Source organism: Hylobates moloch, unplaced genomic scaffold, assembly GCF_009828535.3.
Source record: "Hylobates moloch isolate HMO894 unplaced genomic scaffold, HMol_V3 SCAFFOLD_7, whole genome shotgun sequence".
Taxonomy (NCBI): Eukaryota; Metazoa; Chordata; class Mammalia; order Primates; family Hylobatidae; genus Hylobates; species Hylobates moloch.
Genome location: NW_026652282.1, coordinates 9,549,408 through 9,562,152, shown reverse-complemented (window position 1 = coordinate 9,562,152; position 12,745 = coordinate 9,549,408). Strand labels below are relative to the sequence as shown.

Below are 12,745 nucleotides of genomic sequence, written 5' to 3'. Positions count from 1 at the left end.
AGAAAACTGATGGGAAATGCACAAGAACTAAGGTGGTGGGGGGAGGATGGGGACTATAATGCTTCACCTGGCAGGTGCAAGCTTTCTCTTTGCCCCACCAGACCCACTGTCTCAGCCTTTTATCCTGTTCTGTGTCCCTGGAGGCTGAGCTATATGTGCTTCATCAGTAGCCCCTTGCTCGCTGGCTTCTGGTTGGGTTTGGCCAATGGGAGGCCGTGGTTGGAAACTGAAAGGCAGGAAGAGGGAGAGCAGAGCCTGCCTCCCTCTGGCTCCCTCCGCCTGGCCCTGCGTTGCCTGCAATCCTCTAATGAAGCTCTTGTTCGGTGATGCTCTCCTCCCTGAATTCCAGTAATCGTTCCTTCTTCTTCAGCCTGAGGTCGGAAAGACTCCCCTCTGACGTGTTGCATCATCGTCTCTTCCTTCCTTAAATCCTGTCCAAATATATAAATAGTCACTTTGCTGAACTCATCAGTTTCTCACTTTAACATGCTGTCTGTTTCCTGGCAGGACCCTGCCTAGACACAAAGATATAAATAAATGAAGAGAAATAATTGTTATTGGGGCTAGAGGCCACAACATTGTAAAAATAGAAATGTTGTTTAAATTGATTTGCAAATGCTGTGTGATCCCAATCAAATACCAATAGGATTTCATGTGATACTTGCCAGACTGATTCTAAACTGGGGTGCATTTTGGAAATCAGCTGGGCCTTTTTGTTTATCACAAAGACTGTGGTTACATTATCCACAAATATCATCTCCTTTCATATAACAAAGGGTGCATTACCAAATATTTGTTATAAAAGTGAGGTGCTGGGTCTGACTGGGGTAAGACCACATGTGAGAATAGCCAGGTAATTTCTGAATGAAAATAAAGGGGGAGGATTTCTCTTCCATATCTGTAAATGCATTATAATGCTATATTACCTCCAGTGGCATAGTACCAGTGCATCAATGAAACAGAGAAGAGAGCAGAATTAAGTAAAAGCACATATGGGTGTTTAGTTTAAAGTCACATCAATGGCAAAATGGATTATTGGGCAACTGGCTTGGAGTTTCTAAAAAATCAAGCTATTGTCCAACCTCATTTGTCTTTTTATTTATTTGTTTATTTTTTGAGATGCCGTCTCACTCTGTCACCCAGGCTGGAGTGCAGTGGCACAATATCTGCTCACTGCAACCTCCGCCTGCCAGGTTCAAGCAATTCTCCTGCCTCAGCCTCCCAAGTAGCTGGGATTACAGGCGCCTGCCACCATGCTCAGCTAATTTTTTGTATTTTCTGTAGATACGGGGTTTCACTATATTGGCCAGGCTGGTTTTGAACTCCTGACCTCGTGATTCACCCACCTCAGCCTCCCAAAGTTTTGGGATAACAGGCGTGAGCCACTGCACCTGGCCCAACCTCATTTCTTACATCAAAATAAATTTCATGTAGTTCAAAAATTTAAATGTAAGACATTGAACATTAAAAGTATTAAAAGAAACTATAGGGTGGTTCCAAGATGGCGGAATAGGAACAGCTCCAGTCTACAGCTCCCAGCGTGAGTGACACAGAAGACAGGTGATTTCTGCATTTCCAAGTGAGGTACTGGGCTCATCTCACTGGGGCTTGTTGGACAGTGGGTGCAGGACAGTGGGTGCAGCGCACCAAGCATGAGCCGAAGCAGGGCGAGGCATCGCCTCACCTGGGAAGTGCAAGGGGTCAGGGAATTCCCTTTCATAGCCAAGCAAAGCTGTGACACACGGCACCTGAAAAATCGGGTGACTCCCACCCTAATACTGCGCTTTTCCAATGGTCTTAGCAAACGGCACACCAGGAGATTATATCCCACGCCTGGCTCGGAGGGTCCCATGCCCACGGAGCCTCGCTCATTGCTAGCATAACAGTCTGAGATTGAACTGCAAGGCAGCAGTGAGGCTGGGGGAGGGCGCCCACCATTGCTGAGGCTTGAGTAGGTAAACAAAGCAGCCAGGAAGCTCGAACTGGGTGGAGCCCACTGCGGCTCAAGGAGGCCTGCCTGCCTCTGTAGACTCCACCTCTGGGGGCAGGGCATAGCCGAACAAAAGGCAGCAGAAACCCCTACAGACTTAAATGTCCCTATCTGACAGCTTTGAAGAGAGTAGTGGTTCTCCCAGCACGGAGTTTGAGATCTGAGAACAGACAGACTGCCTCAAGTGGGTCCCTGATCCCCGAGTAGCCTATCTGGGAGGCACCCCCCAGTAGGGGCAGACTGACACCTCACATGGCCGGGTACCCCTCTGAGACAAAACTTCCAGAGGAACGATCAGGCAGCAACATTTGCTATTCAGCTATATTTGCTGCTCTGCAGCCTCCTCTGCTGATACCCAGGCAAACAGGGTCTGGAGTGGACCTCCAGCAAACTCCAACAGACCTGCAGCTGAGGGTCCTGACTGTTAGAAGGAAAACTAACAAACAGAAAGGACATCCAAACCAAAACCCCATCTGTATGTCACCATCATCAAAGACCAAAGGTAGATAAAACCACAAAGATGGCGAAAAAATGGAGCAGAAAAACTGAAAATTCTAAAAATCAGAGTGCCTCTCCTCCTCCAAAGGAACGCAGCTCCTGACCAGCAACGGAACAAAGCTGGATGGAGAATGACTTTGACGAGTTGAGAGAAGAAGGCTTCAGACGATCAAACCTCTCCTAGCTAAACGAGGAAGCTCGAACCCATCGCAAAGAAGTTAAAAACCATGAGAAAAGATTAGACAAATAGCTAACTAGAATAACCAATGCAGAGAAGTCCTTAAAGGACCTGATGGAGCTGAAAACCATGGCACGAGAACTACGTGATGAATGCACAAGCTTCAGTAGCCGATTTGATCAACTGGAAGAAAGGGTATCAGTGACTGAAGATCAAATGAATCAAATGAAGCGAGAAGAGAAGTTTAGAAAAAAAGATTAAAAAGAACAAAGCCTCCAAGAAATATGGGACTACGTGAAAAGACCAAATCTGCATCTGACTGGTGTACCTGAAAGTGACGGGGAGAATGGAACCAAGTTGGAAAACACTCTGCAGGATATTATCCAGGAGAACTTCCCCAACCTAGCAAGGCAGGCCAACATTCAAATTCAGGAAATACAGAGAACGCCACAAAGATACTCCTCGAGAAGAGCAACTCCAAGACACATAATTGTCAGATTCACCAAAGTTGAAATGAAGGAAAAAATGTTAAGGGCAGCCAGAGAGAAAGGTCAGGTTACCCACAAAAGGAAGCCCATCAGACTAATAGCAGATCTCTCGGCAGAAACTCTACAAGCCAGAAGAGAGTGGGGGCCAATACTCAGCATTCTTAAAGAAAATAATTTTCAACCCAGAATTTCATATCCAGCCAAACTAAGCTTCATAAGTGAAGAAGAAATAAAATCCTTTACAGACAAGCAAATGCCGAGAGATTTTGTCACCACCAGGCCTGCCCTACAAGAGCTCCTTGAAGGAAGCACTAAACATGGAAAGGAACAACCGGTACCAGCCCCTGCAAAAACATGCCAAATTGTAAAGACCACTGATGCTAAGAAGAAACTGCATCAACTAACGAGTAAAATAACCAGCTAACATCATAATGACAGGATCAAATTCACACATAACAATATTAACCTTAAATGTAAATGGGCTAAATGCTCCAATTAAAACACACAGACTGGCAAATTGGATAAAGAGTCAAGACCCATCAGTGTGCTGTATTCAGGAGACCCATCTCATGTGCAGAGACACACATAGGCTCAAAATAAAGGGATGGAGGAAGATCTACCAAGCAAATGGAAAACAGAAAAAGGCAGGGGTTGCAATCCTAGTCTCTGATAAAACAGACTTTAAACCAATAAAGATCAAAAGAGACAAAGAAGGCCATTACATAATGGTAAAGGGATCAATTCAACAAGAAGAGCTAACTATCCTAAATATATATGCACCCAATACAGGAGCACCCAGATTCATAAAGCAAGTCCTTAGAGACCTACAAAGAGACTTAGAATCCCACACAATAATAATGGGAGACTTTAACACCCCACTGTCAACATTAGACAGATCAATGAGACAGAAAGTTAACAAGGATATCCAGGAATTGAATTCAGCTCTGCAGCAAGCAGACCTAATAGACATCTACAGAACTCTCCACCCCAAATCAACAGAATATACGTTCTTCTCAGCACCACACCACACCTATTCCAAAGTTGACCACATAGTTGGAAGTAAAGCACTCCTCAGCAAATGTAAAACAACAGAAATTATAACAAACTGCCTCTCAGACCACAGTGCAATCAAACTAGAACTCAGGATTAAGAAACTCACTCAAAACCGCTCAACTACATGGAAACTGAACAACCTGCTCCCGAATGACTACTGGGAACATGACAAAATGAAGGCAGAAATAAAGATGTTCTTTGAAACCAACGAGAACAAAGACACAACATACCAGAATCTCTGGGACACATTCAAAGCAGTGTGTAGAGGGAAATTTATAGCACTAAATGCCCACAAGAGAAAGCAGGAAAGATCTAAAATTGACACCCTAACATCACAATGAAAAGAACTAGAGAAGCAAGAGCAAACACATTCAAAAGCTAGCAGAAGGCAAGAAATAACTAAGATCAGAGCAGAACTGAAGGAGATAGAGACACAAAAATCCCTTCAAAAAAATCAATGAATCCAGGAGCTGATTTTTGGAAAAGATCAACAAAATTGATAGACTGCTAGCAAGACTAATAAAGAAGAAAAGAGAGAAGAATCAAATAGACGCAATAAAAAATGATAAAGGGAATATCACCACCAATCCCACAGAAATACAAACTACTATCAGAGAATACTATAAACACCTCTATGCACATAAACTAGAAAATCTAGTAGAAATGGATAAATTCCTCAACACATACACCCGCCCAAGACTAAATCAGGAAGAAGTTGAATCTCTGAATAGACCAATAACAGGCTCTGAAATTGAGGCAATAATTAATAGCTTACCAACCAAAAAAAGTCCAGGACTTTTTTTGGGTTCACAGCCGAATTCTACCAGAGGTACAAGGAGGAGCTGGTACCATTCCTTCTGGAACTATTCCAATCAATAGAAAAAGAGGGAATCCTCCCTAACACATTTTATGAGGCCAGCATCATCCTGATACCAAAGCCGGGCAAAGACACAACAAAAAAAGAGAATTTTAGACCAATATCCATGATGAACATTGATGCAAAAATCCTCAATAAAATACTGGCAAACCGAATCCAGCAGCACATCAAAAAGCTTATCCACCATGATCAAGTGGGCTTCATCCCTGGGATGCAAGGCTGGTTCAACATGCGCAAATCAATAAACATAATCCAGCATATAAACAGAACCAAAGACAAAAACCACATGATTATCTCAATTGATGCAGAAAAGGCCTTTGACAAAATTCAACAACGTTTCATGCTAAAAACTCTCAATAAATTAGGTATTGATGGGACGTATCTAAAAATAATAAGAGCTATCTATGACAAACCCACAGCCAATGTCATACTGAATGGGCAAAAACTGGAAGCATTCCCTTTGAAAACTGGCACAAGACAGGGATGCCCTTTCTCACCACTCCTATTCAACATAGTGTTGGAAATTCTGGCCAGGGCAATCAGGCAGGAGAAAGAAATAAAGGGTATTCAATTAGGAAAAGAGGAAGTCAAATTGTCCCTGTTTGCAGATGACATGATTGTATATCTAGAAAACCCCATTGTCTCAGCCCAAAATCTCCTTAAGCTGATTAGCAACTTCAGCAAAGTCTCAGGATACAAAATCAATGTGCAAAAATCACAAGCATTCTTGTACACCAATCACAGACAAACAGAGAGCCAAATCATGAGTGAACTCCCATTCACAATTGCTTCAAAGAGAACAAAATACCTAGGAATCCAACTTACAAGGGATGTGAAGGACCTCTTCAAGGAGAACTACAAACAACTGCTAAAGGAAATGAGAGAGGACACAAACAAATGGAAAAACATTCCATGCTCATGGATAGGAAGAATCAATATCATGAAAATGGCCATACTGCCAAAAGTAATTTATAGATTCTATCCCCATCAAGCTACCACTGACTTTCTTCTCAGAATTAGAAAAAACTACTTTAAATTTCATATGGAACCAAAAACGAGCCTGTATAGCCAAGGCAATCCTAAGCCAAAAGAGCAAAGCTGGAGGCATCACACTACTTGACTTCAAACAATACTACAAGGCTGCAGTAACAAAACAGCATGATACTGGTACCAAAACAGAGATATAGACCAATGGAACAGAACAGAGGCCTCAGAAATAACATGACATATCTACAACCATCTGATCTTTGACAAACCTGACAAAAACAAGCAATGGGGAAAAGATTCCCTATTTCATAAATGGTGCTGAGAAAACTGGCTAGCCATATGGAGAAAGCTGAAACTGGATCCCTTCCTTACACCTTATACAAAAATTAACTAAAGGTGGATTAAAGACTTAAATATAAAACCTAAAACCATAAAAACCCTAGAAGAAAACCTAGGCAATACCATTCAGGACATAGGCATGGGCAAAGACTTCATGACTAAAACACCAAAAGCAATGGCAGCAAAAGCCAAAATTGACAAATGGGATGTAATTAAACTAAAGAGCTTCTGCACAACAAAAGAAACTATCATCAGAGTGAACAGGCAACCTACATAATGGGAGAAAATTTTTGCAATCTACCCATCTGACAAAGGTCTAATATCCAGAATCTACAAGAAACTTAAACAAATTTACAAGAAAAAAACAACCCCATCAAAAAGTGAGTGAAGGATATGAACAGACACTTCTCAAAAGAAGACATTTATGCAACGAAGAAACACATGAAAAAAAAGCCCATCATCACTGGTCATTAGAGTAATGCAAATCAAAACCACAATGAGATACCATCTCACGCCATTTAGAATGGCAATCATTAAAAAGTCAGGAAACAACAGATGCTGGAAAGGATGCAGAGAAATAGGAATGCTTTTACACTATTGGTGGGTGTGTAAACTAGTTCAACCATTGAGGAAGACAGTGTGGCAATTCCTCTAGGATCTAGAACCAGAAATACGATTTGACCCAGCAATCCCATTACTGGGTATATACCCAAAGGATTATAAATCATTCTATGATAAAGACACATGCACACACATGTTTACTGCAGCACTTTTCACAAAAGCAAAGACTTGGAACCAACCCAAATGCCCATCAATAATAGAGTGGATAAAGAAAATGTGACACATATACACCATGGAATACTATGCAGCCATAATGTCCTTTGCAGGGACATGGATGACACTGGAAACCATCATTCTCAGGAAACTAACACAGGAACAGAAAACCAAACACCACATGTTCTCACTCATAAGTGGGAGTTGAACAATAAGAACACATGGACACAGGGAGGGGAACATCACACACTGGGGCCTATCGGGGTGGGGGGCAAGGGGAGGGAGAACATTAGGAGAAATACCTAATGCATGTGGGGCTTAAAACCTAGATGTCAGGTTGATAGGTGCAAAAAACCACCATGGCACATGTATACCTATGTAACAAACCTGCACATTCTGCGCATGTATCCCAGAACGTAAAGTAAAATTTAAAAACTAATAATTTGTAATATCTCGTATAGATTCTGTATTCACGTTTTTTCAATTTGTCCCCAAAATATCTTTTATAGCTTTATTTTCTTTCTGATTCAAGAACTACTCAGTGTTTACATAGTGAGTTTGATTGTGTCTCTGTAATTTCTCTACAATCTTTGCATATGTAATAACTTCTTAAAAATGTATATCACCGCCAAAGATAACTTTAAGTTTTGTCACAAATGTGTTACCATGATTGGCAGACCTGTATTTCTAGTTATATGCTGGATTGTTTTATATGTTCAAACAGGAACATTTTCTTCTAGGACAAAGCCTTAAGATTTTGAAACACTACTGTGTTAAAGCTGAACAACAGAAAAACACACCAAACCTGACACTGTTGTTTAAAAGCTATGAGAATTTTCTGTCTCCTTAATAGAGAGTGAGGCAGTGAAGTTTGTTGTATTCTTTGTTTCTTTTGCTTTTCTTCTCTCTCTCCCCTTGAGACATTTTGAATGGGGCTTTTAGTTGGCAAATATAGGGCAATAGCTTTTTAACTTTTTCTTCAATTTTGCTGGAAAATACATAGTCATATGGTAAGAACTTCTATGTAGTAAATGGAAAAATAGAGAGCGGGAAACAAAGGAAGAAAGGGAGAGAGTGAAGGAAAGAAAGAAAGAGGCGGCGGGAGGGAGGGAGACAAGGCAGGCAGGCAGGCAAGAAGGAAGGAGAGGAAAGAATGAAGGACAGGAGAAAAGAAAGAAGAAAAGAAGGAAGGAAAGAAAGAAGGAAAGAAAAGCAGATTAAATGGAGCTTTTGGTTAGGCAAATATAAAGCAAAGGCCTTTTTTATTTTTTATTTCATTTTAATACATATTTGTGTGGTACAGAATTCTTATATAGAGCTGAATAGAAAGATATGGGGTGTGTGGGAAAGAGAGAGAGAGAGACAAAGACTGTGTACTGTGTTGGAGGTCCCCAAGACTCCCCCACCCCAGGCTTGGTGATCCACTAGGAGTCGCAGGACTCTAATAAAGTGGTCACAGCTATGATTTATTGCAGTGAAAAGGTATGAACCAAAAGCAGCAAAGGGCAATGGTGCATGAGGTGATGCCCAGAAGAAACCAGGCCCAACCTTCCAAGCATCCCCTCCCACTGTAGTCACATAGATGTACTTGATTCCTTCCACAACAAATTGAGAAAACACATGCCAACTGCTGTCTACCAGGGAGGCTCATGAGAGATTCAGTGCCCAGGGTGTTTACTGGGGCTGGTCATGTAGGCACACTCTGCCCAGCACATACCAAAATTCCAGCCTCCCAATAGGAAAGCAGATGTGCAGCAAAAAACATATTGTTTGTACAAACAGTGTAAGAGCAGTGAGCCACTATTCTCAGTTCTGGGAATGGTGGGAACCACCCTGAAATCCAAGTTCCCAGACATGAGCCAAGGGCCAACCTTACAAGCAGGCCTTTCTAAGGAGAGCAGTCTCAGGCCTGCCATGTTTGTTGATTTTTGTTTTTGAGATCGAGTTTCGCTCTTGTTGCCCAGGCTGGAGTGCAATGGCACAATCTCAGCTCATTGCAACCTCCACCTCCTGGGTTCAAGCGATTCTCCTACCTCAGCCTCCCGAGTAGCTGGGATTACAGGCGCCCACCACCATGCCTGGTTAATTTTTTGTATTTTTAGTAGAGACGGGGTTTCACCATGTTGTCCAGGCTGGTCTCGAACTCCTGACCTAAGGTGATACACCCGCCTTGGCCTCTCAAAGTGCTGGGATTACAGGCTTGAGCCATGGCAACTGGCCACCATGTTAACTCTTTTCTGTACAGATAAATGTATCTATACATACATCCATGCATATACATACATATATACATACATACATAAAAACATAGGTAGATACAGAGTAAAAACTTTCCTGCTCTTCTTATAGACCATCCACCCAATCCCACATCTATCCCCACAAGAAACCATTCTTATTAGTTCCTTGCTTATCTTTCCAGAGTTTCTTTAGGCATACCAGCAAATAAAAACATATTCTTCTGGCCCTGCCTTTGTCATACTTCTTTAGTATATACTCTCTTCCTCTCTTGTTTTTTTCATTTGCAGTTCCTTCTATACCTTTATCTCAGGAGCATCTGCATTTTTTTTTTTCTCATAGCTGGAAAGCATCCCATTTTTCTGGATGTTTCACAATTTACTTAACCATTTCTCTAACGGACATTTGGGTCGTTTCTGATCTTTGGTATTGCAAGCACTAGTGCAATAGATAGCCTTGGGCCTCCGAAAGATCTTCTGAAGAGTTAGCTGTGGCTCTAGTGAACTACCCCAGTCTGAGTGATGGCGCAGAAGATCCTACATTATTGGTCTAGTCCCCCATCTGTAAGTTAGCTCAAGAGAGATCACTGGATGGAGAGGATACAGTTCTTCTTTTTATCTTGTGAGAACTGGCCTCTCACTGGCTGGGGCACCTCAGACTTTGTTTTCTAGGTCTCATTGTATTTCTTCTTTCTTTTTAGGTGGAAATGAGGAGGACTGGGAACAGCCCTTGGCGGGTGGGTAAGGTTTAGTGTAGGGTTGCAAATCCAAATTTAGCAAATCGGGACATGCTTCTACTAAAAAATTATTTATTATCTGAAATTCAAATTTGATTGGGTGTCCTGTATTTTATCTGGCCACCCTAGTTTAATGCCATATTTTATTCTATTTTATTTATTTATTTTTAGAAACAGGGTCTCACTTTGTTTTCCACACTGGCCTTGATCTCCTGGTCTCAAGCAATCCTCCCACCTCAGCCTCCCAATTTTTTTAGATTATAGGAGTGAGCCACCATGCCCAGCAGTACCATATTTTAATCTAGAGATTTAAACATTGAAGGACTCCTGGGGTGAATGCTCTGAAATGAAAAGGAAGGTCAGACTTGATGGGCATCCAGAGTGGTGATCGAACAAAGATACGTTCGTGGACAGAAGCCCTAGATTTGAGTCCCAGCTCTGCTATTTGACTCAGACATAGACATCAAAGTGGTTCAGTAGAAACTTGGCATTGGCTGGGTGCAGTGGCTCATGCCTGTAATCCCAGCACTTTGGGAGGCCAAGGCAGGCGGATCACCTAAGGTCAGGAGTTCGAGACCAGCCTGTACAACATGGTGAAATCCCGTCTCTACTGAAGGGGGAGAACCGGAAGCGGGTTGTGACCAAAGTGTCCACACCTGGGGACAGAGTGGTAGAAAGAAAGAAACTTGGCATCATAGCAGGCCGGCAAGATGGCTGCCTCTGCCTTTGCTGGTGCGATGAGAGCGGCTTCAGGAATCTATGGCTCCTGAATATTTTTGCATCTCCAGCCCACCGAAACTGTGCCAGGAATACCTCTTGTATTTCTGCATTGTCTACTGGACGTTTTGGTCATATTCGGACACCATTCGTTTCCTCCACTCCCAGGCTTATCACATCTGTCAGAAACCTGACATGTGGGCATACTGCAGTAATCCCCAACAGAGTGGCCCCCTTGCTTCCAAGTGTCCTGAAGCTGCCAGTCAGAACTGTAATATACATCAGTACACAAAAAGGCAAGAGAGAGACTGTGAAAGCTGTCATCTATAGGTTTCTTCGACTTCATTCCGGCCTTTGGGTGAGGAAAAAGGCTGGTCATAAGAAAAAATTCTGGAAAAAGACACCTGCAAGAAAAAAGCGATTGAGGGAATTTGTGTTCTGCAATAAAACCCAGAGTGAACTCTTAGATAAAATGACAATGTCCTTCTGGAAGAGGTGAAACTGGTATGCTGATGATCCTTATCAGAAATAGCTAATATGATAATTTACTTGTTTCTGAATATTTTGGTATGACATTTAAATAAAAAATATAAACTATAAAATTCATATATACATCCAATGAACATTAAATTCTATAAAAGTTTAAATTAAAACAAATTGATTATATTCTCCAACTGGAAAAACCTCTTACGATAGGAATTAATAACCCTTAAACATAATATTAACTCTCAGGTTGCTTTACGCAAGTTGCTTGGTTTGGATGAGCGTGTGAGTGAGAGGTAGGTATGAATCCCACTGCCTTACAGTTCATGCTAGTTTTTTCCACTCTCAGATGCTGTAAGTCAGGGTCTGCTTGATGAAAAGGAGGGAGGAGTTTGATGACAAGTGTCATGGTATTTGTATAACAAGTCTAAAAGTTTTAATCCCTTCAGTTAGATACAACCATGGACATTTTTCAAGTAATAATATTTTTATTAGAAATTTGCAGATACCTTGAGCCTGTTCTTTGTAATGACAATGGAAAAAGAACACAGCTTACATATCCCTTTGTATATAGGATATTTTTAGCATTGTAAAGCCCCGGTGTCATAATTAACCTTGTCTTTTATTTCTCATTGCCCTTTTAAATGAAAGTATGAAGCACTTCACTGCTTAGTTCTTCTGTAAGTTTCACTTTACTGTGAAATGAAAGTGTTCTGAAGATATCCTTGACAGGATATGCAAACGAATGTAACAAAAACCTTCCTTTGTGTTGAAGGCTGGTCCTAAGTACATACTAGATTTCACCAGATGAGTCCAAAAGGTCAGACGCCTTGAAAAAAGGCCCCCAATGCAAATAATCGTGTAGTCGACCTGGTGAAAAAAAGGAAAGACTATTTATGCATGCATTGGTCTTTGAGTGGTTCTGCCTGCTGTCTTGTAAACTCAGAAGCAGTTTTCCTGAGGTGGGTATTACTGACCATCTAGCTTACCATCTGAGACTCATAAGTAGATTCGTGAGTGGTGAGGTATAGTGAAGACCACTTGTTTGGGATTCAACATACATGGCCAGCCAATGAAAATGTTAACTCACATCTGCATATGCCTTCATCTCGTTATGGAACTCGAGGCACTATCATTCATAATGCTTAAAAATAAAACACCTGCAAGGCAGCTATTGTTAAAACCTAACTCACGCACAAGAAAGCTGATGCTCAACGAAGTCAAATCTCTAGTAATAAAACTGGGTTACTATTCATATCTTGACTCTACTGCCCAAGTTCTTTCTGTAAGTCATCTAAACAGCCAGGACCTCAGCAATCTGACTAGGTAAAAACAAAAAATTCTTCTTGAGTTTATGATCCTAAGGGTTTCTTTTTCATATCTGAGGGTT

At 41.6% G+C, this 12,745-nt stretch overlaps 1 pseudogene; it reads left to right on the top strand.

Annotated features, from left to right (window-relative positions):
- Positions 1-10,865: 10,865 nt before the first annotated feature.
- LOC116811519 (large ribosomal subunit protein bL35m-like) lies at positions 10,866-11,371 on the top strand (annotated as a pseudogene).
- The last annotated feature ends 1,374 nt before the right edge of the window (positions 11,372-12,745 follow it).